Here is a 27506-nt window from a genome sequence, read left to right as displayed (position 1 = left end):
TCCTGCCACTCAGCTCCAGGTCAAAGTCTATCCCCATGATCCTGACCCCCTCACAGGGGACCGAGACCCCCAGGGACTCCAGGTCCTTGACCTCACCCACGGCCAGGCACGTGCTCTTGCTCACATTAAACTTGGCCCCCACTACCACCTCATACACCTACATGTGCACCAGGGCTCTCTCAGCTGCTCCCTGTTCCAACCCAGGATGTTCAAATCATCCATGTAGGCCAGAACTGTGGCTTCTCGGTTTCTGCTTCCCAGGATGTGGACCCGCGGATCCTTGGGTCCTGCCTCAGGCACTGGGCCAGGGGCTCGATGGTGCAGATGAACAGTATTGGGGAGAGTGGGCAGCCATGCCAGACCCCCGATTCCACCGTTATCTGGGCGCTCAGGAAACTGTTAATCTGTACTTTGCTGCTCTCTTCCATGTAGAGGGTCCTGACCCATCCAACGAAGGTTGAGGGGACTCCCATCCGCTCCAGTATCTGGAACAGGAACCCATGGGACACTGTTGTAGGCCTTCTCCAGGTCCAGGTTTAGGACAGAAATGCTCTATCTTCTCTCCCTCTCCAGCTGGAGCACATATAGTAGAAACTATGCATGATTTCAGCCCAAAGACAAAGACTTATTATTTACCACAGTTCATTGGGCTGGGACCCACCAGCGTCAACAGCACTTCAAGTCATGGTAACCCCACATCTCAGTACTGCTCAGTATTTGTGTGTATTCCAGATCCCCCACAAAGGATCCATGTGCTCATTGGCACCCCCATGCATTACTGGAACTGGGTGCTTTTGTCATGAGTCCCGGGACGCTCCAGAAATGTATATGCAAATGAGGCACAGGGCAACCTGGTCCAGCTTTACCAGTGTACACATGCACATGGCTGCCAGGCAGCATAGAGAGCAGCTCCTACAGGTAAGTCTGGTGGTAGGGGGTGGGAATTGAGGCCCCCATAGTGAGGGAAGGAGTTGGGCAGGGCTGGGGCTGCTGCCAAGCTGGGGCAGTTCATGGGGCTTCGGGCCTGAGGCCAAAATGTGCAGCTGCAGGGCCCAGGAGAAGAGTGGGACAGAGCTGCAAGCAGCTCATGGGGGTGGTAAAGGTCTGGCTCCCCACTGCTGCACACACTCGCAGGAGGGTATGGGGGATATGTGCCCCCCATATTTGTGTACAGGGCAGAGGCAAGCTGCCTGCTGCAAGCTCAGGACTCTCTGCCCTGCTGCCCTCCCCCTAGGGCCTCTGCAGCCCAGTGGGTCTGACCCGGCGCAGCATGGCAGAGCAAGGCGGGGAAGTTTAGGGCTGCTGCGAGCCCTGCACCACCACAGCGTGTCATACCCTGCCTGCCTGGCAGCAGTGGGCATGGCAGCACAGAGTTGTGCTCCTCACTGCTGCCAGGCAGACAGGGGGCACTTTGTAAAGGTGGGGCAGAGTTCCCAGCAACAGCAAGTTTCCCTGCCCAGCCCTGCTCTGCCCTGCTGCAGCAGGTCCCATCTGCTGAGCTGCAGAGGCCCCAGGGGGAGGGCAGCAAGGTAGGGAACCCCAAGCCCACAGCTGGCAGCCCACTGTATTCGAGTAAATTCAGTATTGACTTGTGGGGGAAATGGAAAGGGTTGCTGTCTTTAAAACCAGCTGAAGACTGTTAAAGCTCAGTGAACAAGGACTGGTCAAAATTAGATTCTCAGCTTCACAAACATTTTTATGAAATGTATCTGTTTATGAATGTGATTGTACGAAAAAAAAAAAAGAAATGAAAAGTTTTTGGTTCAAAACTCAAATCTTTGAACTCGGAAATGCTGCCTCACAGTGCCTCATGAGAATTGCAGTTAGCCTGATATCTGTAAGATACATGTAAAAAGAGATCTGATAGTCCTTCATCTTGTATTTTAATTTCATTACTTTTTCTATTTTAAAAACATATCAATGTCTCTCTAATGCACTTAGAAAAGTTCCTGCCATGTGAGCTCAAATATGCAAACATTTCTTGTAAGTGCCCAGCAGAATTTTTGTGCTGGATTGTTACAACAATCCAAATATTATTGTGCTAATATTTATCATGTACAGTAATTAGGAAAAAGTGTAAGATTGTGCAATTATGTATTTTAATTACATGATCTGATTAGCTTTTTTAATCACTTAATAAAAGAAAGGAAATTCACGGAGGTTGTCAGAAAGTTAATAAAAACAAGGTATTCACTGTTAAGGCTCACCATGGTGCCTTTCTAACTACTTCCTTAATGCACCCCAGTGTTCCTAGGCACTGGAGGTCAACTCTAAGTATTAATTTCCTTACTTTTATTAACTTTGGTGACAACCTTCATGGATTTTTTGAGAGCGTTTCCTTTTTGTTAAAGAATACCATTCATTTAACTGAGTGATACTTTGAGACATAGCAAACTTCCTGAAACCTCTTCAGATTTGGTTGATTTTAAATCTGTCAGAAAAACTAACCTTTTTTTCTTTTTTTAAAAAGTGTCACATTCCGTTGTTTGTCGGTCGCTTTCAAAGCTAAGTTGTAGGAAGGAGCTATGGACCATTTGGTCAAAGAAGAAAGTACAAGCCATGGAACCAGTCTATAAAGCACAACACTTTTGGTAATGTTGAAAATATCCAGGCAAATAACGATGCTTGGCAATATAATTTAGCTACAGTGATTTGGGGACTCAAAATAAGAAGCAAAAGAAAGAAGCAAAGGGTTAAAAGGGGGAAAGAGCAGAAAGAAATTAGCCTGCAAGGGCAGGGTAGGTGGTGCTGGGGCACAGCAGAAATGACAGAAGTAGGAGTTATATAAGATAGTGGCCTCCCTCAAAAGAGGAATTTGGCTTTCACAAGAGGGACAGAAAGGACTGTGACAGACAAGAACGTGATTGAGGGGACTTGACAAAGGAAGAGGAGGGCCTGGCAGCTGAGAAAGGAAAGAAAAAGACAGAAAATCTGCAGAGGCACAGGAAGGAACTGTCCAGCAGCCTGCAAAGGCTCGCTGGAAATGTCAAGGGATCTAACCCTGGAAGAACAGTCCAGTCTGGTTAAAGGTGCAGCATGAAAGATTGTATTGTTTTTAATGTGGTACATTTCCATCTGGGGGACAAAGTGGAAATTCTGAGTATGTTCCCAAAAGCAATGAGCAGTCTCCCCCGAAAAGAAAAATAAATAAATAAATAAATCTAAAACACTTCATTAAAGCCATCAAACTGACTGCTTTAATCACAAAATACAGGGTCCTAAGGGGGGGGGGGTGTAGGAGAATGAGAAGTTAGTAAGAAGTTTTCTGCTGCTTCAGAGGCAGGACAGAACATTTCTGTTTCAGCTCTGGAAAACAATTTTTCCAACTTTTGGATGTGATTCTGCTCTAAGGAAACATTTTGTTTATATCCAAAGTGGGATTATATAAGGTAATACTTGGCCATTGGATTGAGCAGCTCTGTTTTATTCATTTTTGGTTCTCTCTCTTCTCTCTCCACCTGCCCTCCCCACCCTTTTTTTTCCTTCTCCCTCTTTTCCCTTTCTTTTACCTTTTCAGCCATCTCACTTGATTCTCTTGGTTGAACACATCAGTTGGGAAAGTTTAATGGACTAACAATAATCAAAATGCAATCTCTACATTCATCCACAGGCCTGTCACATCAGGAACAACCATAGTGAAATCTATTCGTGCTGCCCCACCTGTAACCTCAGCTCTGAGACTCAGGCACCTCTCCCTCTATAGGGAAAATGATGGGATGAGCTCCTTCTCACTAGCTCAAATGCTTAGTATTACTTCAGTTTCAAACAAAAAAAAAATGCCAGATGCTGACACACTAAGAATGGTTGTTTCAGGAGATGGCTTTTATAGAAACTAATCTGACATCAAATTTATTTCACTAGGGAGGAAAGCAGCAATCCCAAAAGCAAAAGCCACAAAAACCTGTTTCCCCAAGGAATAATAAAACACAATTTAAAAGTGGGTGCTAGTTAGATTCTTGTTTTCAGATGAGGTAATCCAGAACATTGTGGTGTTTTCTGTGGAGGTAACTTGCAGTCTGTTCTCATGCTGAACATCCTTCATGGAACAGTCCAATTGGGACAGATGTGGGGGCATAAAATATTTTGAAAGTGCTTTAAAAGATGGAAACAATCTAAAGGGAATCTAGTGAATCTAATAAAATGGCCCACTCCAAGGGAAACTACACTTAAGCCACCCTGCTAGCAATACACTTCAGCTTTAAAAATCTCACTATGCCATACTTGCAATTTAGAAGCAATAGAGGTGCACATTTAACAGCTGCCTATAGAATGACATTAAAAAAGAGGAGGGCACAAAATGATTTAAACAAGCTTTTGCACAGAAAATGGAAAACATTATGTACAACTACATGACTCCTTTTCCTTTCTATACAGTTCACTATTACAGATTATATTTGCAAAGTACAGCTTTTGATTAAGTGTAGCCAAAAGCAACCTAACAGCATAATTTTCTTCAGGGGTACTTTACTTTTGAATTCTTCCTATGGAGGATTAAGTGGAGGTTTTGGGGGAGGAGGAGTTGTTTGGGGTTTTTAAAAATGCTTCCTATGCATTTGTAAAACTTGATAAATATAGAAGAAAACAACTTTTAACAACTGACATGATTTACTCTCTTGTGAAGCAAAAACTTGCTTCTGTCAGTAAATCTTAGTAGCATGCAGTGAGTAATATATGGTACTCTATGAACTCAGTATTATGGAGAACTTACACAGTCAAACATATTTGTTGTCTTTTCCCTCCACTGTTCCTTGAATCACAGCATAAAATGGTATTTGGTTGTACACCTTTTGTTAGAGCACCTCTACTTACCAGAGCTACCATTTACATATGCCATTTTGCTTAGAGCCTGCTTCTGTATGTGTTTGCTTCTTTGCATGGCATGAAAAGGATCATGAAACTATACCCTTTGAACAAATTACAATTAGCTATTTTAATCAATCCTTAATGGTCTAACTCTCCTGAGTGATAGTGATGTAGAAAAAGCTACACAAGAGGAATACTGGATACAATGTCAGTTTATCCAAAAACAAAGGCATTTTCTAAATAGCGTAGTTTGAAACTAAGCTCAGGACATAGAAATATAGACAGAAATAACACAATCCTTGTGTGTACTCAGTCTCATCTCTTTGAACCCCATTGTTCTCTTGACTTTCCAATTGTCCAAATATTTGCAGAACTGTCTTCTACAAAAGTGGATTTTCTGAAGGATCTAGGTAATTCTAGTAGTTACCATAAACTGTTGGCTTCTTTCCTTCCCATACCAACCCTATTTACCATTTCACTTTTCTCATCACACAACTCAGACTACTGATCTATGAATGCTGGTCATGTCCAGACACCCAAGGGTTGAACCAAGACTATTTTCTCCTGGGGGGAAGTACCAGAGTGAGCTCAATGACTATCAGAGGTGTTTGCTGGTACTAGAGAATAATATTTCCCTAAGGCCTTTTCTGTATGGAATCTACCACCTGAGTTAAGTCATTTTTATAATCAAGCAGAAGAGGGAGGGAGAAAAAAAGATGAAAAACACTACAGCAAGCATCATTAAAGCTCATCAAAAGTGCATTAGAGAACACCTGATAATATACTCTGAGCATTAATGATCCTTACAATATACCGTATTAATGCAGATGTTATTTGAATTCATGGAAACTAAATTTTCCATTCACACATTTCTCTAAAGAAGATCTCAAAAAAGTCCCAAAGCTACCAATGGCCAGCATTTCTGTCTTTCTCCAATACTTGGAAACGAATAGATAAAATGAGGCATTTGATCCCAATATTTGCTGTTGACCACAAATCTCAAACAAGTACTCTGATACAGGATGCTTTTTGACATTCTAATAACTATATGTTACAGTTAAAATGAACGATGTTAAGCCAATATTAATAACAGGTTTGCAATTGTGTCAGCTTAAATTGAGCTATTATTGCTATTAAGATCATTTTACTGGCAGCTGAAACCTCTCTAATGCTGGGCAGCAATTTCCCTTGCAACTTTTTTCCTTTTGTTTTGTGAAAGGGAAGAGAAAGGGTGTATATTACTTTAGAAAACCTACAGAATTGATAGTGCATCTCTGTTATAAGGTGCTAAATGCCAGGTTATAACAAGAGCAGCTTAGTTGTCTGAAGAGCCTAATACTTCAACCAATAACAGAAATGGAGGTCAAAAAATTAATTCTAGGAACTGTTTAAGTCCTATGTTCCCCCTTTACAGAGGCTGCAAATCATGTCAGGTTCTGCAGAAATAGGTTTTGTGGGGGTATTAGAGGGTGAATTACTGTCATCTGGGTACTAGTGCTTAGTAAAGCAAGGACTATCAAACTCATTTTGCCAATATCCAAATGTGAACTGCGGCTCTCAAAGTAAAAAGGTCACCCAACCAAGAAACTCTTCATAAACCCCATATTCTTACAAAGGGACATTTTATAAATACAACAACCCTCCCTAAAGAAAATACATTTTTTAAATTTAAAAAATGCAGTGAAATTCATAAACATGTTGCTATTAAGTTCTGCAACATCTCAGAATTATTTAGGGAAATGTATGAAGCAGGGATTATTTTTAGTGCTGTTGAGTGACCAAGCACACTTCAGACAACCTCCAGGAGCCTGTTTCTATGCCAAATGGGGCATAAACCCACAAGCTATGAGAGAGCCCAAACCAGTCATGTTCCATAAACTGACATCTATTACTCTTCATCTCTGAGAAAATTAGCACCTCAGAATATATAGCCTGACATTAACTCTTACTGGGTCACAGCAGAGACCATCTTTAAAGCCAGTTAACTGCTAACGTCTACCAGGTGAAACTCTGTTTTTCTTCAACCTAATGCAAGCAGGGACAATCAATTACATTTCTACTCAATGGCAGATTCCTCTTTTCAGACTGCTCCTGGGCAGAAGGGGAGGTAGGGGGAGGAAGGAACCTGTGCACTGCCACTTTCCCCTGCCGAGCTCGGCTCCCCACACAGGCACCAAAAGGGGGAAGGCACTGGGAGGGATGGCTGCAGGGAGAAAGGGGCAGGAGATCAGGTATGTATAATTTTCCATGTCTAGAATCTCAGTTACTGAGGCAAGGGGTCATCTTAAATTCAAAGTTATACTGGATTCAGGTAAATACAATAACCTGTTTATTACAGCACTGTTTTAAAAACTAGACTTCTATTCAGAAGCCAAAAGGAAACACAGGGATCTTCACAAGCAAAACTTCAGTCAACCCTCAGTTGAGAGCCACCTAACTACTCACCCTGACACCAGGCAAGAAAAGTGGGAGATGTCTGTTGGAAAGCTTTGGATTAGGCAAGTCTGGGTTGGCATGCAATAGTGCAGACTGCAAGGACCTCCACTAAAAATACAGTCCTAAACCTACAACTGTGTGTTTGTGTCTATTTATACATTTACCTTAACACATAGATGTAATGTATACTAAACAGTACACAGACATTAAAAACATTGTTATGGGCAGCACAAAGTGTAAGTAGTTTACACAGAAAATGGCAAGGCATACCACTGAGCTAGAAAACTGGATATGTTGGTTGCAATCACTAAGACCTCACAGTTACTACAATGTTACATATGTCATTCTGTCTTTGCTGGAGTTCACTTCTGGCTAAAGAGTGATTTGGAAAGATGGACTCTTTTGTGAAAGGGGCCATGCCAAGTTGTCCCAATGATGGCTCAGAAAGAAAAATGAAAACAAACTACAACAGCAAATACATGATGCGTGGTGTTACATAGACTGATTGGAAACAGCAGTCTCCAGTGTGCACCGAAGTGCTGGAGGACAAACATAAGAAGCCTTATAAGTTGCTGCAACATTTAGAAATCAAAAATCCATCAATGAAAGATAAACCTCTTTTTTTTTCTGTTAAAAAACTAGATTCCTTGGGAAAATCAATAAAACCTGATTACTCAAAATGGCAATGTCAACACGAACACCCTTCAGGCATCTTATCTTGTACCTCTTCAAATACAACAGTGTGCACATACCACCACCAATAATCACATCCTCCCCTACACAATAGATGTGCTTTCTAAAGTGGCAGCGCACAAAGCAGCTACCAAACTGAAAACAATGCCTTCGTTAAATTACGCTGTTGCACACCAGGCTAGTGACATGGCTGACGATGTCACAGAGAAGCTGCTTTCAAAACTTGGCAAAAGGGATTACTTAAGCAGTACAGCTAGATGAGACAACTGATGTCTGTGGTTCAGCACAGCTTCCAGCATTTTGAGATATGTTTCTGATGGGTCTGTTGAAGAAGATTTGCTCTTTTGTAAAGCTGTGCCAGGATGCACAACAGGAAAATGCACATTCAAGACATTTCAAGAAGCAGTCAAAGACTTCTACATTTACTGGGAGCAATATATCGCAATCTGCACAGATGGTGCCAAGGAAAATGATGGGTAAGAACAGTAGCCTGGTCACATGGATTCAAATCTTCACACACAATGCCTTATGGCTTCACTTTTAGTACTCTGCTAAGTGTTTTCAGCTAAAAAAGAGTCTGAAAACGGTTGCAGAATTCTCATGAAGCTGTTTAAGTTAATTAAATGCCATCCCATGATTTTTCATATGGTTGTGTGACAAGGTGGAAGCTCTTCTTTAATAATTCTTTTTTCATATGAATGAAAGTGAAGAGACAAAGCAACTCTTCAGATTAAGGGGAGCCATAGAGACTTTCTTGAATGAACATTACTTCATTTGGATGGCACACTAAGCCCTCCCAGCTAACAAACAAGCAGAACTCATCCTCAGGGGAGAAATATAACTGTTTCAATGTAAAACATTCATTAGAAAATTTGGAAACTGATCTTCCAAATAGCAAGAGTCGTGTTAGTTCAAAATCAGGCAGAAGGTAGGGCAGGATGGCACCTTAGAGACTGTCGTAGGCACAACTTATTTCATCTAATACTAGAGCTTTCGTAGGCAACAACCTACTTCATCACATACTATCCCATAAGCATCTGATGACATTCTTTTGCCAACTAATGCTCAAACCTCTATGCCCCACCTCCTGCTTGGCCTTTCAAAAAGGAGTCAGTGCAGTTCAGTTTGAGGGGTCATCAAAATGAAGTGTTGTAATCACCTTATATAAAATAACTTTCATCAGCTAAATAGCTCACCCCATTGAATAGCGAATGTATTTAAGAGTTTTAATCTCCTTTACCATTTATGTTTCGTTTTTAAAATTTTGCAACTAGTTGTTCTTGATATGCTTATGGCTACCAAATTTTGCCTGCTCACAGTTAGGAGTTTGAGATCTATGAACAGCAGGTCACGAAAGATATCACGATCTGTAAAAAGATCAGCAGTTCAGAAAATTGGAGAAACCCTGTCAGTGTCAGGTGAGCTCTAGTTTACCTTCCATTTACAGTGCATAACAGGGCTGTCCTTGGAGCAAGCACTTACTGTATCCTTCCAAAGGGCATAAAGGGACTACTCTAGTTCATGTACCTCCAAATATCAAGTCGGGACTCATGCCGCCTCTGTGAGTATCTGTAGCTCTGTTGCATGTTATCTAGCATAGAGGTGTCACTTTTGCTAGCCAGAAACTTTCCCTTTAACGTTTCAGGTATTAATAGTCAGGCAATCCTTGTCCTCCCATATCTGCCAAGGAAAATTTCCAGCTTGTTATTGGTATGCATCTGTCATGATAAGATATTGTGCAACTGAACTATAGTGGGGCAGGAAAGCAAAATATATAGTCAAATTTTCCTCTGTGATAAAGAAAAAAATATTTCAGACAGACTTCTTGAATCACAGCCTAAACATCAGATATATTTAGTTTAGTAAGAAGGAAAAGCAGGTGTTCAAATCATCCACAATTAGGACAGTTATCTTTACTTGTTAATCCAAGCCAAATACTTTCAGACATAGCCATTTCTAGAGATGCATGAAATAGCAGGGTGGTTCATATTTTCTTAACTGTTCTGCTTGTAAGCCAGACATTTTGTTTGTTGTCATGTTGCATCTCTGAAGAACAGAAGAATTCATACAGCTGTAACCACTGAAGAAAGTCATCCACTGTATGTTACCAGCACCTACCCCCATTTTGCCTATATTTTTCTTCAGCTTCTTCTAAGAAGCTGCAACATCAAGTGGCAGTTACACATTTCCTCAGCGTTGTGCCCCACTCGGACAAGGAGCTAAGAGAGCCCTATGACACCTTAATACTTTTTTTGACTTTCCCCTTTTCCTATAAAGTAGACAGTTTATGAACCGTTCTCCTTAAAATGCAAAGGCCTCAACAAATACTTGCTGTATCAAGATCCAGAACTAAGTTTCTACAGCTGAATCAGTGATAAAGCTAGGATTCAATCATTTCCTGAAATATGAAACAATGCACTGGCTAGGTAGTAGTTTATGTGGTTAAACAGAGCCAAATTGCCTGTCCTTATAATAACCTACATCCTCTTAAGCAAATTTCAAAAGTATTAAACAAAAAAATTTAAGATAAAGATAAGTGCAGAGTTTCTATATAAAATTCTATTTACAGTGTCATGTTCTTATGTTATTCCAGAATCTACTGAAAAATCTGTGCCAAAAATCAGATTTCACAACTTTAATTCCAGAAGTTTAATGGCAAATATGGAGAGCAGCCACAGAAAAAAATGACTTACTTTCTTTACAATATGTATATACACAGCTGTAGGAGAGAAGATCATCAGTTATCTGTACCCATCAGCTTTGATGATAATTGCAACCCACTTGACACTTGTGTTGAAAGGTAGTTTTACCAACAAGAAGTCTGATAAATATTCAACAAACTGGATTCAATAATTCTATTTACCTTGAAGCCACCACCTATAAAACTGTTTTAAAATATTTGCATGCGGTAAAGAGAAGAGGGGTGGGGGGGGAGGGAAACCAGGATGCCTGAATCACTGCATTAATGAATAAAACTTTTTATTTTTCAAGTTTTGTGAAAGAATGCCATATATGCAAAATTTTGATCCCACATTACAAAATAATTACATGATAATTACATGAGCATTAAGATGTCTACCCCCCGAGTAAAGCCACTGCACCCAACTGCTAACTGAGGCAGGCCTGGAATGTTTCAGCTTATTAAGGAGAATTCCAGCATTGAGCAAAACCTCCAGCTGAAGCAGATTTCCACTCTTTTACTCCTCTGATTTCTAATTAATAATTAAAACATGTTCCTTTCTTTGGAAAACCAATTATACTGGAGCATCAGCCTAAAAACAAACTTTTTTTAGTGGCTAAACTACTTCTCATGATTTAATGGAGATGCAATGCTGTTTTCTAGGCAAATTCACTGACACAATTCATGTATTTATATTAATTTTCCAATGGATATTTTGATCCATCCTGAACAATACGAAGATTACTTTAGCACAGCTAATTAATAAAATGGCAGTGCAGATGAGTGACCCTGTGATTTCTTTTAGCCAGTGCTGCTCCTGCCCTAATTCACTCTTTAGGACTTCCATGCAGTCACCTACATTTCAGGATCCTTACCCTTCTGACACTGCATCTTTTCTCCTACCTAATGAAGGTAGAATTTACCCAAAAGAAATAGAGGATTTGTGTGTGGGTGGAAGAAATGGGTCACATTTAATCAACTGACTCAAAAACAGAGAATAATAAGGATCCTGGAAAGATGTAAATAATCCTCTGAAATGTTTTGAAGTGAGGAAGCTGATTGGGTGGGAGAACCATTCTAAGCAGGAAAAAAGGGAGATGGGGAGGAGGAAGTCAATAAATGCTTTCCACATAGCTCCCACTAACCATACAAAACTGCTGAAACTTTACGTAGAATACTGTTACTGAAGTGTCTGGAGATGAACAATGATGACAAATTGGAGAGAATTCAGAAGAGAGCAACAAAAGCGATTAATGGGCTGGATGGATTGATTTATGAGGAATAGTTAAAAGTGCTAATTATATGTTTCTTAGTTAAACAGTAGCTAAGGGAGGTATAGTAACCCTTCCAAAGGTTTGAACCATTGTAAACAATTTCTCCCCCTGAAAAGATGCAGAAGTAGGAATAATGGGATGAGATTAGCAAAGAATTTTTGTAAATGAGTATTGGGAAAATATTCCCTAACACTAGACTGAAATTGTCTTTAAATTAAGTGCTGGGAGCTTCATTAACTCAGTACTTTAACCTGGAATAGACAAAGCATTGAAAAAATACTCTGTAGCAAAACATTTGGGAGGGGGTATTTATTTTTCTTACAGATGTTATTTAACTGACTAAAGAACACTATGGAGAAAGAATAATTGTGAGGGGGGAAAAAAGCCAAGGAAAGAACCCCTGGTTTTTAAGGAAAAAAAAAAAAATACACAAATCTGAAATATGCATTTTTGAGATGCTCTGGCCAGAAGGTTGTCCAACAAAGCCACAGAACATTTAAACACCAAGGAAATATTTTGGGTTAAGTGCTTCCTATACCCATGCAATTAATTTCAGTGGAAAAAAACACACACGGATCGTCTGAACTAGATTTAGTTTTTAAGACCGCATTTACATTAACCAGCATCACTTGTTATGCTACTGACCCCACAAATTTGAAATATATCAGTAGTTTAATTAAGCTACTTTGGTGCATATGAAACCTAAGTCTTACTCAGATTTCTTGGACACATGGACAAGCTTTTTGAAAGGCCTGGGCATTATTGCAAAACAAGGCAAATGCAATAAAAGAACACCAACAACAATAACTGTATTCAGTTTTCATATGCCAGGTCAGCAATTTTAAATCCTTTAGAAGAGGATAACAAAGTAAAAAAGACTTACTCCTTTGTGCAGCAGAAAACTCCACTCCGTTTTCATTTTTAGATATGAAGTCATTTTTATGTTACAGGAAATCAAGTGTTTAAAAGCAAATGAACCTCAGCAGTTATGTGGTGGGAGTGCAAAAATAAATCAAAAGAGCTGGGTTGTTAGAAGTAATGAACCTGATGCTCCTCTCACTTATACAAGTGTAAATTACAAATTATACTGTTCCAGTAGAGTAAAACTGGTGTAAATTAGCAGAGAACCAAGTCCAATGACTAAAAGAATGACTTCCTGGCTGCATGCAGAGCTTCAACCCAGAGAAAACAATTTATAGCCAATGTCTGGAAACAAGAAGGAATGATGGGAGTTGTGATAGCTCCATACTGTTGTCACACTAACCAACAAACCTGGAAAATCCACACATCAGCAGTTGTCTATGAAAATCACAAAAAAAAATTGGTCCAAACTGTAGCACAATTGGAGGGTGGTGGTTTAAAATACAATTCCCTGCACAATTTTGCATTGCCATTATTCACATGCATGATTATATATATGGCCTGTAGGTAGATAAAGCATTTCAATGTGTACAGCTATCTGTCCATCATGTTTCCCATGCAGGAGACTACACACAGCCTCCAGCTAGCACAGCTGGACCTCCAGGTGCCAGATTAGGGAAAACTGAAAAGGTTCTTTTCCAAGAATAATACAGAGCTCCTTTTCCTTAACTCTACTCAGAGGCATATGCAGAACCTGACCAGGCTTAATGGGCTTTGTCTTCCAGGCAACATGACCATTAAGATCAGTTACTTTGCTTCATATTAGATTTGTTGCTGCCAAATTCTGTCGCAGAATGTTTTAAATAGAAATGGTAAAAAAAGAATGGGGGAAAAATACAGTAGAAAACAGATGCTCCAGGGGCCTCTTTCAAACCTACCATCATTTTAAAATATATCTTATTTATTTATTGGCCAGGCTAGATAACCTTCCCATTAGAATGAACATGGGAAATCCAGAAACCATTCAGTGCCTCAGAAGTCTTGATAATGAAGATGTTAAATTTTTCTTCACTATTTTTTCCCACTGATTAAATAGAAAACCATTTCAACAAAAGGCTGTTCACTATCATTAGATGAAGAGAGAATGTAGTCCAGTGTATAGCACACAAGTACCAAGTACTTCTTAAACTGGAGATCACTTAATCTCTCTTTGTCTCAATTTTCCCATCTATAAAATTGGAATAATACTATAGAAACCTGATCATTTGTATTCTGATTAACCTTCTTAATTCACAACAGGTTGTGAGTCCAGGAGCCTTACAGCTGATTACTGTGACTTTTACTTTCATAGTTTATAGTTTCATAGTTTCTAGGGTCAGAAGGGACCAGAGTAGGTCATCTAGTCTGACCCCCTGCCATAGCAGGAAAGAGTACTGGGGTCAAATGACCCCAGCAAGGTGTACATCTAGCCTTTAAAGGGCACCACTTCTTCATTCAGCTGGAGCATACCCATCAGTGGTCCTATGCAGCTGACTTGAGAGATGGCACCCTTTGAAATAAGCTGCAGCAAAGGGCTGTAACACCTTACCTGGCAGAGCTGTTTTCTGCGACGGTATGACCTTAGCAGGTTTGTAAACTGTCATTTTCACAAGAGTTACAATTATCTTATCCTAACAAATTATGTGTTCTATTGTATTGACCACTTTGTAAAAGAGTTGTATTACTAGCAGTTGAACAAAGACTACATAAGTAGGTGAGTAAAGTTATTAAGACATAAACCATAGTTCATAAGTGAGGCAATTCTAAATTCAACCTGTAAGGGACCCAACACTCAAAGATTCTTATGCCAGCTTCGCACACATACAATACACAACTCTCTCCTATAGTTCACAGGACATGAAATTACTGCAAATCAACACAGCTACTCAGTAGGACAGCTTGCAGAAAACTGTGAGGAAGTTGGAAACTTTGATAAATAATTGAAAAAATAACAATCTAAGCTTTAATTATTGGCATTGTGCTATAAAAACAACATATTGACTTATCGTACATAGACAAAAACTAATCATTCATAATGAACAGAAGAAGACAAATCCCCTGCAAAAATATTATCAAAATGTTATGTATATTAAACGTAAGAAACCATGTTAATACAATATTAAGGTTACAAAGCTAAAACATTAAGAAGTCAGGCCATATAAAAGTTTATAAACTTAAAGCAATAATGTTTACTTGACCATGCTATGCATCCAACAGTTTCTGGTAAACATTTTAAAACAGATTTAAAACAGTAATACATTAAACTAATTTCTTAACCAGGAAAAAAACAAAAGACTATAAAATGCTATTAAGTCCAGAAAGAATAACTATACTTTGCTATTTTAGCATCACACTTCAGCATATTGTCTTTGGATAAACTTAAATGTGATCTTAATAAACAAAGGGAAATACAAAGAAATAAAAGGTTACATTTATTTATTTATATTTAGAGCTACAAAAATGCCTAAAACCTTCACTAATTATAGAGTTATGTTAAAAGCCCAATGCCAGTGAAGCAGTCACTCCAATAGCACTGTATTTAATAATGCCAGCATTTAAGTGATCCCGTTTTTAGATTTAAAAATTTTATGCTTCAAAAGAAGTGGAAATGATTAATGAGCAGTGAATTCTTATCTTACATGCTACTAGGCTATCACACAAGGAAAACTGGTACCCAGATAGTTCTCTAGACATACCACTTCACCAGTTAGATGAAACACCTGTGCCTTGTCTACACTAGAGTCACCATGCTGGCTTCAAAGGTAGAAAGGGACTAGAGGTAAATAACTATTTGTAATTATGTTTGTGTAAACAAGGCAGGATGTATCTGCAGACCATTTTCACTAGTTTTTATTGTGATAGCAGAGAGAAATGTAGTTTTCTGTAAATGTAAGTTTAGAATTTATATAATAATGCAGAATCTACCAAAGCTGCCAAGAGACACTGAACTCATGGGATCTGTGAAAGTTTTTCACACCTGTGTTTTTCTCCTGTGCCTAATATTATGGGAGGCATTTTGGAGGATTTTGCAATGCAGGTTTCAATGAGACACTTACAGTCTCCCTCAGGCAAATTGTCACAGCTGCAGAGGTCTGCTACCCAGCTGCCAATCAAGTCAGGCAGGGAGTATGTGCAGTGAAACCACAAAAAAGCCAGGCTTCATTAGACTGCTAAAATTTAAGCGGATGCTATCTGAGCATGCTCAAGCCCCTAAAGCAGGTTTGGGTTTTTGGGAGTTTTAAAAAATATTTTTCCTCCCTCCCAACAAAAGAACCTAGTCCTCACTGTGGACTTTGCTCAGGCCAAATGTCAACCCTTTGTTCTGCTCTGTTTAAAAAGAAAAATGTATTTTTTTACAACTTGAAATATATTTTTTCTACTCATCCACAACTCAAAAATAAAAGGAGGGAATGTTAATCTAATTTTCAAAATGAGTATCAACTTCAGACAAGAACCAACCATGGAAAATTTTAGTCCCAAAGATTATCAAGGAGGAAACTTAGGAGCATAGGGAATAGAAGGTCATACTGGGAGAAACAGCAAATGCATGTGTAGTAGGAACTATACCTGCTGTAGACCCTGATTCAACAAGGTTCTTAACCACGTGCATACCAGTCCTTTATAAAACCAGGATTATCACACCCCTAAAACTAGGCATGTACTTAAGTACTTTGTGAAACAAGGATAATAATGTTTAATGAAAGCCTTCCTGCAAAGACTGTATACACATGCAGACAGACAGACGGATGCTGGTTGACAGGCAGATCTACAGATATGGATGTATAATGAAAAGATACAAAGACAGAGGTTAAAAACAAAATCTAATGGAACACATCAAGCTTTGCAACCATCTGATCTTATGCATGCATACAGGTGGAAGGCCGAATGAGTGGCTAAAAACATTGATGCCCATTTAGTCACCAAATAGAAGGGGCCAGATTTTATGAAAAGCCAAAGTACCCACAGCTCCTGCTGAAGTTAACAAAAGCTGCAGAATCTCAGCTCACCACAATTTCAGGCCATGTGTATGCCTTGGCATGGATGTGGCTGCTCATAGCTAGGCACCCACACTTAAACTCTGGTGTATGTTTTTGAATAATTACAAGTCTGAGCACAATACGTTATGGAATATGTATTTCCATAACATATTGTGCTCAGACCTGAACATTTTGAACGTCACCATCACCTGTCACTTCAGCACATGCGTAGCCATAGCCTATAAAAGTAGAGCCATTGTTGCTAAGGGCCCACAGGGAGGAGGTGCAGCCAAGGCAGATGGGAAATGCACTAATTCAGCACATCCCCAGGGCAGCCACCACTGATGGTGCTCCATGGAGTCCCAGTCATAGTGTAAAGCTGCCCTCCCAAGGCAAAACCCCTGAGGGAAGGTGGCTGTGCAAACACCACCTGCCCTCCCTCAGGGGAGTAGCAGCCCCGATGGCACAGTGTGGGGGTGCAATCTGTATCACACCTCCCCACCCCCGTGCCTGGAGGATCAAGACCATTCAGTTTGTTACAAAGCCATCTGAAAAGGTTTCCGCATTCAGAAAAATACTGTACTTTTGTGATTTCAAGGCAACAATAAGAATCTCCATTCCTTCTCTACTGCTAATGTTACTAATAACCTCCATGTTGTTATCTATCCTACCTGAGCTAACAGTTTATAAACCACCACCCGCAGCTTGTCCCTTATAGTTTATTAACATACACTAATAAACAGTATGCTTCACTCCCACGGTGCTGCCAAGTGAAGCCAGTCAGAATAACTGCATTAGCTTTACTGTTCTTTCTCAGCACATTTTTTCCACATGGGAACAATTAGGACAAACTCCCTCCAGATTATATTTAGAGATACATCATATTTGAACAAAAGTAATAATACTAATCTTTTCAGAAATGTGTCTGTAGGCATGTACAGAAGATTAACACGACTGACTTAACCAAAACTAGTAGCCAGGCTGGTAACCTCTTCTACAATTCGCTTGTGTTGAAAGGGTTAATGCTCACCATGTCTCAGCCTATACCTATTATACTCAAGTTTAAAAATAAGATGTGAAAGATGCATTATGTAGGGCCAATAATGCTATCCTGCCCATCTCCTATTTTGGAATTAAAGATCATCATTGCTCACATCAAAGGGGCTGGGTGAGAATAAAAGAAAAGGCAGGAACAATGAAAATAGCTACCCAACACAAACCAGATCAAAGGAGCAGGCACAGAAAATGAGGAACTAGGGGGTCCTTTAATTACTGTCCACATCCTCCAAGTCATGTGGTGAAAAAGAAGGGGAAAAAAGTTTTGAAGGCCACTGGGTTTTGTCTTGCTGTGGCTCCTGTTTCCACAGTCTGTGCCAGTTCCCTACAAACTGCTCTGCTTTTATTTTTTCATTTTATTAAAGTCAAATAGGGCTCCTAGACTCCAAAGCTCCTCCCTTATGCCAGAAGGAGGAGAAGGGGGGTAAGAGGGGCAGTGGTGGAAATAGTCGTCCATAGCAATTGCCTGAAACAATTTCAGGAGGACTGCTCCAGGCAGCGCCCCAGGAGCTGCTTTGGGAAGGAGAGATCTGGCTACCTGAGGCTACTCTTTATTTGCAGGCCTCCCGGGTTGAAAAAACTTCAAATTCACATAGGGCACTGCTCCGTGGGGCAGCAGATCAAACCTGGCTACTAGCTGTTTGAGCTCAGCAGCAGAAAAAAGGATTGCTCTGGGACTGAGCTTAAGTAGAAGCATGATTAAACTTCAAACATATACCCCCCCTTTTTATACACAGTAGACAGTTATGGGTAATATTTCAATATGGACTTTAAAAATGCACAGGAAATAACTTATTTCATACATGCTGGATAAGGATTTAAAAAGTAAGAAGAAAAAAACCCAAACAAACTAGCTGTATTGCCCATCACTGCAATCAAGTAAAATGCTCAGCTCAGTCTTTTAGAAATAAGTTATTAAGCGAGTGTTGGATTAGTTAAAGGATCTCTTTTTATTTAGCCCCAGTACTGAATTTATAAAACTTGATATCCAACCACTGGTTGGATGAACAGATAATGGTATCTAATTCCTACTGTTTGGATCTCACGCAGTGTATTCCTGTCTAATTACCACTGGTTTGAATTTATTTATTACTTCATGTTTAAGAGGGATCAACTACAAAAGAAGAAATGGGACAATTAAGATTTTTTTAAGATCTGTATAAGAAATAGATCTAACTTTTTGGAGAAAAAATGCTTTGGACTTAAAAAAACAAAAACAAAAAACCCTTTAAAATAAGAACAATCCTGGGATATCACTATGATATGCTATTTTCTAATATAGGTACTAGAAATAGGTACTGATAGAAATCCCTTAAAGGAAAATATACTGACACCAGAGATCTGTATCAAATGCAGCAAGCAAAATTTGGTCAGTGTATAAGCCAGCACCTTTTGTCACGAAGACAACACCTAGAAAACTTTGCCCTCAATCCCGTCCAGAACATGGAACTTCCTTAGACAAGAGGGAATGACAGGATGTTTTAAGAGGCAATTTAATCTCAGAACACCAATTAGTGCCAAGTTACCTCATTTCTTCTTCATAAAAGTTGCCTTCACAGTTTCTTGCTCTTGGACCGTAATAAGCAGTGAGAAGTCATTCTCAGGAGGAGAGCTAAGGACTAAATTAAGTAAATATAGACTACAAAGCTGCTTTTCTAAAGTGGGCATTAAGCCTAGCCTCTACATCTAAGCAATATGTTTGGTATGTGTATACTGAGTTCCAGGTAGCTGTCTTACAAACATCTGAAATGGGAACCTTGCCCAAGCAAGCCTTCAAAGCCACCGTAGCTCTGGTGGAATAAGCCTTGGGAGCTATGGGACTGGGACATTTGCCTCCTTGTAACAGGTCTCAATGTGTCATATTATCCATTTAGAGAGTCTTTTGATTGAGATAGCTTCCCTTTTGGGCTTAGCCCCAAATGTTACAAAGAGACAAGATGATTTAAAAAAATTCTCCAGGTAAAACATGAAAAGGATGCTTAACATCCAGCTTCTGAAGAATAGCTGCACTCCGGAAGTCACGAGGGCTAGGGAAATAAACACGGGCAATTAAATGAGCTGGTTGAAAAGAAATCAGAGACCAACTTAGGAAGAAATTTGAGATGCAGCCATACAACCTCTTCAGCCCTTGTAGAAGAAAATAAGTGGGGCAAACATCATGAAAGACTGGAGTGTCCTCACTCATTTGGCAGGGGGGACTGCCATAAGGAAGAAATAGACTTTAAAGAAAAGGAAATACAAAGAATAATCCATGATGAGTTCAAAAGGAGGTTCAACCAGTTAACTCAAAGCTTCTTGAAACCCCAGCACTGAAGAAAAAAATGCACTGGGGGATATACAGTAAGTGACACAGACTCTTCAGCAATTGTTCTCTATTAAGCTTTTCCTTTAACTGTCACATGGAATGCAGAGATAGATGCAGAATGGTCTTTCAAAAGACACCAACATGAAACCTGAGTTAACAAGAGTGAATTCATAGCAGCAGAGCAAAGTAAGAGATAGAATAGAAAACAGGGCAGAGGCCTTTATTCTTCATTCAGAGAGCTACCTCCATCTTTATTCAGAGGTCTTACACAGCAATAACTTTCAAGATTTTAATAAGTTCTTGCAGTACTTATGATGCACTTGATCCAAGAAGTTTAAGGGCACTGTCAGATTACCAATGAAGCGTTGATCCCCAAACTTCTTAAAAGAGACACTTGCAGTAGCTGAGTTACTTCTTCTTCCTTCCCTTGTGTCTCTAATAATAGACAGAGAGGGCTGATGAGCAGGTTGTAGGCAGTCAGCTCACAAGCAATACATAGCTTTGTTTATGTTTTAAGAAAGCCTGATGCCATGCATAAGTAAAAAAAAAAAGGCTGAATATGAATTAAAAGCATGTCTCTTCCCTCAGAGCAATAGTCTGGGAAGACCATAAATGAGAAAGGAGGGTGTTGAGACAATGCCAGGATGTCTGAAAACCAAAACTAATGAGCTCAAGCTGCAGTCACTAGGACCATGTGTGCCTTTTCCTGTCTCACTTTCTGAAAACCCTTGGGTATCAGTGGAAAGGGAGGGAAGGCCTAACATAGTTTGTGATTTCAGATCAAGAGAAAGACATCTGTTTGGGCTAACTGAATTCTCTCTCCCATGAAAGAGAACCAGCAATATTTGCTATTGACCTTACTGGCAAAATACCCCATTTTAAGATGAACAATCCATCTACAGTCAGTAATAAAAAAACACATAAGCTACACTTAGTAGATTATTGTTACTGTGCATCAGTTAGACTGAAGGGTTAGAATCATGGAATTCTGGGTTTAATTGTGGAATCGATTCACCTGCATAATCTATGTTCTACCTTCCAAGAATGGAGACTGGTGGGGGTGCCCGGAGCTCATAGAACTAGATCAGAAATAAAACCCGTATCTTTATTGTTCTGGTGCTACTGGTTCTTACATCAACCAAAATAAGCTTTTACCTGGAAGGTATAAACTTCCTGGATTCTGTGAGAAGGGTTTCTGTACAATCCCTTCAAAATTATGATTATTTTAGCCAAAGTCACAGCAGGTATTGGAGATAAGGAAGAAGGCAACTTCTTTGTGATGGTGCTCTATAAAATGCCTACCTATCTGGGAACATCATAAATAAAGACCTGCCTGAAAGTGGAATAAAAACAGTTGATTCTTAGCATATTATGCCACTAGGGCTGCAGTTGTCTCTGATGCTCAAGGTAGCTGTAGTTATCTGGATGATTCCCACTGGTACTTTCCTGCCACAAGAGCCATTTCTGAGCCAGCTTTCTGCCCTGAACTCCTACCTCCAGGTCACACACCTGACAGAGATGGCTTTAAACCAAATGGAACTCAAACACCTACAGGGTGTATATTACATTAGACGTACAAGGGAATGTGATTTTATACTAATACCATTCGAAAAAATGTCCTTTGTTTTTAAATATTAAAAAACACAACAACATTTAACTTAGTTCTCTCATGCTTCTGGTCTTGCCTCATTTCTTTATCCTTTCCTTTGCTTCATTTCCTCCCCCCTTCTCATATTACAGATATCCCAGTGAATCTTTTTGATTGTACATTCAAAGCACTTTCCCTCATTGGTTTCATTGCTCAGTAATCTCTCATTGTGCTAACTCATTTTCCCTATCTTTTTATTCTTTTACATTGTACATGTCCCTTCCCTCTCCCCTTTCTCTGCACATTCCCTCACATTTCACCACCCTATTCTCCATACTGACTCCTCAACCCCTTCCCACCAGGAGCAAATTGAAGAAAAGAGGGAGAGAGATATTCGTTCTTCCTTCCTCTTCCACAAAAAAGGAAAATCCTAAAGGAGGATCTCTTCCTCCTTTTACCATGTCTTTCTTCCTACTCCTCTCAAGCAAGCTTTGAAGAGAGATTCCTTTCCTCTCCATCTTAGACTAAGAGGGCTTTTATGTGGTCTCTGCCTCCCCTTCTTATCCAGAGCAGGAACAGTTCTGGGATGTTCTGCTTCCTGGTTCCTTTGCCATCTCTACCCCTATGTTTCCTCTCTTTGCTTGAAGCATAGCTCGAGGATAGAGGAGTCTTCAAGAAGATAACATAGAGAGGAAAGCGAAGGAGTAAGGAACTTTACCACAGCTGGCCTTTGTGATCCTCAGGGCAGCATTCTATCCCCGACCTCCCAAAATGCAAGCCAGTATTAGAGCCTCCATCGCTTTCAAGGAACTCCTTCTTTGCCTTATCTCTATATCAATTCTAACTGCTGCACTGGTCATTATTTCATCCAGAAAATTAGTTTTCCTAGAATTGAATTGCTTTGCAAATTGAGTCTAGCACTTGCCTACATTTCTGACAGGAGGTCCAAGTTACTCATAGTTCCTTCAGTCCTCGTTCCAACACTTATTTACATCCCCTCCCTCCTTTACATAGTCAAAATATTTCAGTCAACCCTCTCCTAAACTCTTTCATTCTCCTGGCCTTCCAGTTTGTTTGTTATCTCTGAATCTGGGCTCAAGGACATGTCAGGGTTTTAGAACCACTATGACAGAAGAGGTTGAATGCTTGGCACATTAATAACTGAGAGACTGTTCTAAGCATGAAGAAAACCTGGTCAATAATCACTGTTGAGATGACATTAAATCTGCAGATGTTTTAAATATATATTGGAAAGGCAGGGCATTAAGATGTATGATAACACTTTGCAGGCAAGAAGATTCTTTTTCATTAAATTGGCAGCATTAGCCTAGCACTATGGGAGTAAACACAAGTGAGGTGACACCCAAACTATCATCATCCTTCTCCATATTTTCATGCCATTAAAGCAGAAAGACCTTGTGGAATTCTTGTTCTTTGCACATTCATAGTCATAAAACCAAAATGTATGAGCATAGCTATATCATATATGAATGTTGCTGTCCTTTCTTGCCTGCCACTTTACTACTTTGCCCTGTTCCCATTTTCCACACCCTCCCATCACAGTGCTCATCTTTCCTCTCTGGCACAAATGGCTGGGGTGCACAGAACAGCAGTTCTGGGAGGCATTCCTCTCCACCCAAGAAGTAAATCTAATAAACTTTACCTTAATTATCTCCTGCTAGCTATTCGTTGACCAAAGTGCTCAAATTATTTCTTGAGATGATGACAAACATTTTTAAAGAGTCTTAATTTCAAACATCCTGTCTGCTTTGTTTCCCCCATTGAAAATCTTCCTTTGTCCACTGAAAAGCCTCACCAGCAAGCATTTTAAACACATTCCCTTGAAATCATAGGTTTCCTGATGTCATCTAATGCTTACTTCGGAAATCAAATGAGCTAAATGCCCATACTGATATTCCTATATGGAATATTAAAAATTGTTAAAAATATGGTTTATTGATAGTATTTGGCTCTGCACTCTTCACTTCTCATTCATGAAAAAGCAAGTACCCATTTTAGAGTTAAAGAAACAGGGGTGCAGAAAGAACGTGTGACATAACAGAACAGTGACAGCCAGGAATGGAACCAAGGGGCGCGTCCCCACAAGCACATGCGTGTGTTTCCCCAGGCACCAACAGCAGCAGCACATAGTTGTGCCAATGCTACTTGTCCCCAGGGAACACCCCCGTATGTGCTCTCTGGCACATGGCGATTGCCCTGGGTGCAGTAGGGGAGGCTGAGGCCAGCATCAGCAGCCTTACCTGGGATCCTAAGGGCCTCCCAGGGCTGTAGGGTGGCGATCCATGCATGCAGAGCCTGGCTCTGGCCAACGAAGCTCCAGTTTTGAGTGGTGCATGCTGCAACCACATGTGCCGCCCTGTTTTTTTGTTGTTTTTTTAAAGCATTTTTTTAGATACTAGGATTTCCATGCTGCAAACATGCATGGCAGAGAACCTTTTCACAGGTAGCATGTGCGTTCTGCAGCACCTCAAAAGCCTTATCTTGGAGTGCCACTCCAACCCCCTCCCTCTGCCTGACTCACTGTTCTTTCTGCTCTCCATTCTGCATACCCTGCCCAATCTGTTCTGCTTTCTGCCCCTTCCCTGATCTGTCACATGCCACATACAGAGGTTCCCTATGCCATTTGTGGCATATGTGCTGTAGATTGGCCAGCTCTGCCAACCTCCCTTCCCTTTGAACTTTCCACTGGGACTAGTCCAATCAAATAAGTTCTTTCTCCTTTCCCACTCCTTCCTCCACCCCTTACCTCCCCCGCACCCCATCCCAAGAAATGTTATGAGCATTTCCAAACTCACCAGAACACCACAAATTTCAGGCAACTACAATACAAGACCTGCAGGCAGCAGATAGAAAGGAAGGGGCTTTAAAACCATGTTTATATTAGAAACTGTGCTGCAACTGAAATATGGAGTAGCTTGTGACACTCCACAATACAAGCATAACAATAAAATACAAAACAGGAAAAAGAAAACAATCAACACAATTCACTAGCTCTGTTCATTATTTATCAAAATAGCCTCACAAATGTGTTTACTGGATATTCCCAGTCTGATTACAGAAGTAAATGCCTTCCTTCGTACAAAATACCAGCTTAAAAAAAGTTTGAAAACCCTCCTCTGCTTTGTGATTTACTTACCTCTGTTAATTACACCTCACAAGTTTGAAACAATGAAGATGTAAATCAGGCTTGTTTTCTCCCCTCTCCTGTAATCTTTAGGCTACATTGTTATTTTTTGCTTACCTCCTGGCTTCTGTGCCCCAGCACGGTGACATCATGCTTGTGCATTGATCTGAACACTGACGTGCAGGATTTTCTGTGCATTCTTTTCCCCAGTATAACCTCCCAGATGTCACCGCCCTCCCACCCATTTCTTCCCCACCCTCAATACTGTGTTTCTGTTCCACTTCTCCTCACCTTTTCCAACTCTCTTAGCACCCAAGAAGAATAGCTTCAGCCCAGTTCCTCCCACACCCTCTTCTACCAGCTGCAGCTTCCCTCCCAAGTCTCTCTTTCATAAAGTATATGCACCTCCTAGTTTACCCCGGAGGCCTAAGGAGAACACGAGCTTCAGTAAGAAAACCAGATTCCCTTCATTTTGTGTGAATTCAAAATAGCTCTTTTCCCTAAGACAAGTTGTTTGCAGTTACTGCTTGCGGGCCAAGGAGTCACAGCTAATCATTATACCCTAATGCACAAACATGTGATATGGGTGAATAAATGTATGGGTGCAGTCACAGATGTGTCAAGTACACACTCATTGGAAATGGGTTGTCTGGTGCACAAAATGATTTCCACTGTCTGATTAAAATCTGTCCCATATTTTTCCTGTTTACAAAAGACCTGATCCTGCAATACATTTAGCAACCTAGAACTGATGGTACTCAGCACTTCCTAGGATTGAGCCCAAAACAGAAAAATGTTCCTATTGATGGCATTCTAGGCTAAACACTTCAGTTTGTACACAAACAACCTCTATAGAAAAAATTTGGGCAGGCAGAAAGTCAGTAATCTATATCATTCTGATTTTAACCTACCAAAACCTCCACACTTTAGTCACAGTTAGAGCTGTTATATGGGTCCAAGTTAAAACATACATAAACAAGACACATCTCACTAAGGGGTCTGGACTAAGGTGACATGATTCTGATTTTTCATTTTAATTCAGGAGAGAACAGCATATTTTACTTTTACCTTGTCCTCTGCATTTCATCTGTACACTCTCATCTCATGCTTGCAGACCCAGGGTGTAGGAGCTGGATGCTTTTTGCCAGGACTGGGAGCTGACAGTTGTGAGGACGATCAGCAGGAGCAACTGGATGGTATCTGCCTCTGCTGTCCAGTTCTCAGGAAGCATTAATTCCAAGTACTGGCAAGGCCAGGAAAGACAGCTGGCTTGTGGAAGTATTCACGTGCACACACTGGTGTGCATGTGTGCGCGCGCACGCACAAACATGCAGACTCATTTTATCCCTAAGCACTTCTCTTGCTTTTTGCACATCCAAGTCATTACTTTAGTGCTCTTCATTTACACTCAATTCTTTATCCATCTTTATCAATGCTTCTGAAACTGACAGCTTGACTGGACTGATTAGACCCAGGTAAACTGAGGGAAGAAAAGCCCCTTACCGTCTCTCATCAAAGCCTGTTCAGTTCAGTGGGTTTCTTATGCAAAATATATTTTTGGAACTAGGCAGAGAACACTAAACTTGTTACACCTGTACGCTTTGTTATATCTGAGCTTGGATCTTCAAAGACTGTAATCCAACATGTTCTCTTGCTCAAACAGCACATTTCCAGTATGGACAAAAGGAAAGAATATTCTTCTGCCCAGGCACAATACAGATATCTATCTAAATCCATATATCAACAGGTCTAGTTGCAGAGGGCCCCCAAAAAGTAGTATCTAATAGGAAAACAAATCCAACACAAAAAAGCATGTAAAAAAAATGCCAGTTTAGGTTTGTGGCATCATGGTCCACAGGGGAGGTTTTTTCCTTCTAAATACTAATTACCTACTAGGCAGGATACAACACTATATGTTAAACACAATGTCTGATCAAGCAGAAGACTTTTTAAAATGGTTTACTAGTTATTAGGTATCCTGCATTCCACATGCTGTGCTGACATGAGATTTTACTGCTCACAGATTCCAATTTCCAAAGACTAAAGTGTATAAAAGATTTTATTTACTTAAAGTACACAAATTACTATTACTCCTGAACATTATATAGGGGAATCCCCTTAAAAACTAAAAAGGCTAGCTGTTGTCTAGGGTGGGCTACTAGTGAGAAAAATAAAACCATGCTAAAATAAAATTACCTAGAAAGTAAATGGCATAAAATTCTGAAGACACCAACCTATTTTCCCCTCCACATATACCTTGAGCTATGAGGTATAAAGTTGTGTAAGGGAATAGGAAAGAGAGAGAAAAAAAGAAAAAAGCGAAAGAAACACACAAATCTATGTACTGTATACACCAAAGTCCTATTATATTTCCCTTCTCCAGTGTCACTACAAGCTTGCTCTGTGGACAAAATTGACTTATTGTCCACTGCAACCAGCAAATATACAGCCCAACAATCTGAGAAAAACATTGATTTTTTTTTTTTTTTTTTTAGTCTTTAAAAAGGAGATCTGATCAGCTCAGAGTCGTCCATTCTTAACTTTAAGATTCCTGATTTTGTTTAATTGTATCTTTTCTTGGCCTGAATTTCCCCCAAAAAGCTGAAGAGGGCATGTGCTTATTATCTTTTAGTGCAGCATGTATAGAGT

At 40.0% G+C, this 27506-nt stretch overlaps 1 protein-coding gene and 1 long non-coding RNA gene across 8 annotated transcripts in view; one reads left to right on the top strand and one right to left on the bottom strand.

Moving 5' to 3' along the window:
• Positions 1-27506, bottom strand: part of ZNF423 (zinc finger protein 423) — a 253010-nt gene that overhangs the window by 145793 nt on the left and 79711 nt on the right. The window lies entirely within an intron of this gene.
• LOC109310545 lies at positions 293-17847 on the top strand. Its single transcript, XR_002101244.1, has 4 exons — positions 293-587; positions 9043-9050; positions 10578-10579; positions 17837-17847. It is a non-coding gene; the product is annotated as an uncharacterized LOC109310545 (long non-coding RNA).

This window comes from Crocodylus porosus, unplaced genomic scaffold (genome assembly GCF_001723895.1).
Source record: "Crocodylus porosus isolate Cpor-Errol unplaced genomic scaffold, CroPor_comp1, whole genome shotgun sequence".
NCBI lineage: Eukaryota > Metazoa > Chordata > Crocodylia > Crocodylidae > Crocodylus > Crocodylus porosus.
The sequence above is the reverse complement of the archived record's forward strand: the minus strand, read 5'-3'. Positions and strand labels throughout refer to the sequence as shown.